Source organism: Capsicum annuum, chromosome 3, assembly GCF_002878395.1.
Source record: "Capsicum annuum cultivar UCD-10X-F1 chromosome 3, UCD10Xv1.1, whole genome shotgun sequence".
In the NCBI taxonomy this organism is placed as follows: Eukaryota; Viridiplantae; Streptophyta; class Magnoliopsida; order Solanales; family Solanaceae; genus Capsicum; species Capsicum annuum.
In genome coordinates, this window is record NC_061113.1 from 185,255,730 (window position 1) to 185,260,071 (window position 4,342).

General features: G+C 32.7%; 1 long non-coding RNA gene across 2 annotated transcripts; it reads left to right on the forward strand.

The window, feature by feature from the left end:
• The first annotated feature begins 426 nt into the window (after window positions 1-426).
• On the forward strand, window positions 427-4,336 carry LOC107863370. 2 transcript variants are annotated; one of them, XR_007053136.1, is made up of 3 exons: window positions 427-600; window positions 1,192-2,628; window positions 3,594-4,336. It is a non-coding gene; the product is annotated as an uncharacterized LOC107863370 (long non-coding RNA). The 2 variants fall into 2 exon arrangements; XR_007053137.1 differs by having other exon boundaries at window positions 3,637-4,336.
• Window positions 4,337-4,342: the final 6 nt, after the last annotated feature.

The following is a 4,342-nucleotide window of genomic DNA, read 5'->3' on the forward strand; positions in this document are numbered from 1 at the left end:
AAATAATGGAGAATCTAAAAGAAAAATTAATATGGATAGAAAAAATCTTAGAAAATTTAGAAAAAAGTACATGTAATAGTTTATATAATTTTAAAAACTCGCTACGAGAAGAACAACATAAGATAATAAATAACATTGAAAATTTAGAATTAGATATACATTATAGTACAATTAAGATAAATTATTATACAGAAATCTATAATTCTGCAATTACTACAGGATAAAATGATAAATTACGAATATTTAAAATATTGGAGATAAAATATGGATGAAATAATATTATTAAAAAACTTACGAAAGATAATTTAATTAGATATTCATCACTCCCAAAATATGAATATCGATAAAACTAACATAAATAAATTTAAAATAAAAATATATAGAGAAATTAAGAAATATAAAAAATAGATCCATTTACCATAGATAATAGATCTATTATCAAGTTAGTTATCCGCACTTGAAACCCTAGAAGCTCTATTCTTCTGATATAACCCAAAAATTGATGGCCGATGGCAGCTCAATGTGATTTGAAACTGTAGCAGTTCGATATTTGTCGGAATAATACTTGTCGGTATCCGTCAGATTGTAGATTGCTTTTTGGTGAGTTAAACATAAACCATATACGATTTTCAATTCAATTTCAGACCGAATTTGCAGTTCGATTTGCGATTAGGACTTATTTTGCACTTCAATTTCTCTTAGTGTTGGAAAGTCAGATCGAATTTCAGCTCTCAATTTGTGTTAAAAAGTAAGACTGAATTTGCACTTTAATTTCTCTCAAACTTGTACTTCAATTGCTTCAATTTGGGGATTTTAAGTTAGTGTATTCTTCTACGATTTTGACATAATTTTTTTGACTTTCTATTGCAAAAATGAAGTCTTTTATGAAGCCATGGAAATATTTAGCTGTAAAGCATCATCCTTGGATGTTGAGATGAAGATAAATCACCTATTTTCTAATTACATGGTGAACTTACAATTTCAAAGCTATTATAAGTTTTAAAATCGAATCTCTTTTCAAGTTTTGATTTTACCTGTACGCTATTAAACTCCAACCATCAAGACAAAATAGAAGAAGTCAAGTAGCATAAAGTGAGAAGAATAGTAGCATATAGTGTAAAGAATAGTAGCCACTTTTCCTTGGGGGTGGTAGTGTTCTGTTGTTAATTGTTGCTCATATACATTTTGCAGGTTGGTCCATCGTTTGCTGGACATACTGCTGTATTTAATCCATAAGGTACCCCTGCACCACATCCGTATTTTCATCCAAATAGACCTCAGGTTCTTCATTATCTTGATTATTTCTCTTTGTACGTGCTGGTTGTTTTGCCTGTAATGTTGGAGAGATTTGGTCAATGCACTATTCATTCTGCCTGTTATATTAAAGTGGATTGCATAATGCTTAAAATTTCTCCCTTTGGTTTCAGTATGGACATCAGATGATGATTGGTCACCCTCAGCAAGTTGTCTACATGCCAACTTATCCCCCTATAAGAAACTTTTCTTGGCATTTTGCCTTTTACTTTTTCAGTGTTACTCAGTTACAATCTTCTGATGATTTTAGTAGCTCTCATTGTGATAAAGTCAATTTCGCTGTCTTGCTTGATAATTTATTAATGATCACAATGGTCCTCATCAAAAACCAAGTAACGCTAAATAGTAATTTTACACAAAAATACAACAACAATAATGACTATGCCGTAATACCGAGCAAGTTGTGTCGGCTTTATGAATCCGTACTATCCTTGTCACTCCATTTATGTTTGTCTCAATCCAATTTGATAAAACAAAATTAGTTCTTGTAGAACTAGATATTCCCTACTTTTTGCAAATAAGTATCTGACAAGATCAAAACTCCTAGCGAATGTAGGTTCTAAAGTAGTAAAGTGTTAAAACTTAATTAGCTGCTGTCTCCTATTGAGATTTTTTTTTCCCATCCTTCAGGCTATTATAGATACATTTGGAGGGGTGAAAACTGTCAAGTAGAGTTTCAGTAATGTAGTAGAAGTATGTTTTCTAATATGAAGTCACGTGATTCATTTGTTTAGTTCTCTGAGTGTTGACATCACTTACAAGAAAATCTTGTGTACCCTGTTGATCACACTCGTCTGCCAATTAATATATAATTGGTTAAGCATGTCTCAATGTTTTATGTATTTTTAAGGGTACATCATCCATTGGTTAGCTTTACATTGGCTATCAACCTACCACAACTTCCCTTTTTTATCCAGAGTCAAAGTATGCAATATAAGCAAAGCTCACACATGCCATGTGATTAGACCTTTTTCCATTTATATGATGAACTTTTTATTTATATTAGGAGAATATATGGATACTATAATTACAAAATACTAGCTTTAGATAACTTTATTTATCTATCTTGATGCCAACAGGAGTTGCCGTACAAGGAAGAGGAGAGTACTGACCAGTTGTCGCTCACCTGCATTGCTTGGTGGATGTACCCTTTGCTGATATGGGAAACAAATTTGTGACAATACATTGTTTGGATCATTTATTGGTGCATAAAGTCTTGATATAATAGCTGCAATTTGCACCTGCTGGCTGAAATGGTTCTGTTAGCACCCTTGTATAATAGCGAATCAGTTATCCTGCTTTTCTTTATCATAGGTATTTTTTTCGTAAGCTCTTAGGTGTTATTTGTCATACTGCATTTTATTTTGTCTTTCGGGTTTTTTTAACTCTTTTTTCTTGAACAAAATTTAACCAGTCTATCCTGCACTGTCTTATTACATGATGGTTTTTCATCCATCTTGTTGCTCTTTGATAGTGCTACTTGGTGCAAAATTCCTTTAGATGAATTTGCAGTTTTGGTATTTGGTTTACTTCCTTCTGCCTCCGGTAATTTAACTATGATTCATGGCGCTGGTGTCGTTAGGGAATAGGATGTGGTTATATGGCATTGATACCCTCTAGTAAGAGGCTCTATAATCCATCAAATTCATTATTGAAGGGTATCACTATCCAAAAATCTCTTTGCATAAAGCTTAATATAATATTTGGAGTAATCCTGTATCTAATTCTGAAAATTTTACTTCCCAAATACAAAGAATGATATGTGGTTCAGCTTGTTTGATTGAGATCAATATCTCCCTTTTACCTTTAAAGTTGATGATTATAATGAATTGGTATTTGCTTAAATTCTTCAAAGACCACTAGATATATGGTTTCATACTTTCATAGATTAAGCTTGCTTTGCTTTTGAAAATTTCTAAGCATGATGGTCTTTTGAGCCTACTAAATCCCGCTAGACCACGCGATGAGAGGCTCTACCACACCATGAGATTGTAGATAACTTCCTCGCCCGAACGTGTTTTCTCTAAATTATTTAGTACTTGTCTGGACTCTATTACGACAATGGGTGCTAGTTTTCTGTAGATATACAATATTTTGGGGTAGAAATGCACCCATATTCACCCATATCACCCAGTGACATGGCCTAACTTCACAAATATTCACCTTTTTGCACCCACTGAACAAGCAACTGGCTATCAGGTTGTTACTTCTTAGAGGAACTGCCTGCAAACTACTGAAACAAAAAAAACTAATAAAGAATGTTACATGCTTTCTTGCAGGAAATGTTCGGCGATTTAGGTGACCTATTGTATACAATTACAGGTTTTGATTCCTTCTCCGTGCAGCCTGCTGGTGCTGCTGGATAATACGCTGGTTTATGCATATCATATGGTACCCGTTGTAATCTAAATGAATAGTTTGCTTGCAGATTTGATTTAAGCTCTTTTAATACCTAGCTTATACTTAGAGACTAAGTAATGAACTTAATTAAGATTGTATTTGTGAAATGTTTAAAAAGCCAAATTGGTGGGAAAATATTGCACATGCTTTTACTATTTTCAGCTATTAAATACCAATCCCTTTTACTACTCCCTTATACCGAAAATAACTTTTCCCTTTTACTTGTCCATTTTAGCAAAACAAGAGAGATATATTATCTTCCTCCAATATTACCCTCATTATTAAGTAACTACATAAAGTTTGATAGTCAAATTTAGATTTTCAAAGCATAGTTAATATGGTTAACTTAGTAAAACAAATCCTTTAATAAATGATTCCTTAACGGGAGTGTCAAGTCCATAGAGAAGTAGTAAAAAGGAATGGAGGGAGACTTCGGGAAAATCACCTGATGAAACCCCATTCTCTGTGAAGATGTTTACTTTAATCTAGTTACTACTTGACTTCTATTATCCTTCACGGATTTGTAGAAGGCTATAGAGTTTAATCTTCCAAGAACGCTTGATTATTATAATGGGATGCTAATGGCCATAGGATTATAATTTTTCCTTTTAATTATCAAATTCTTCTC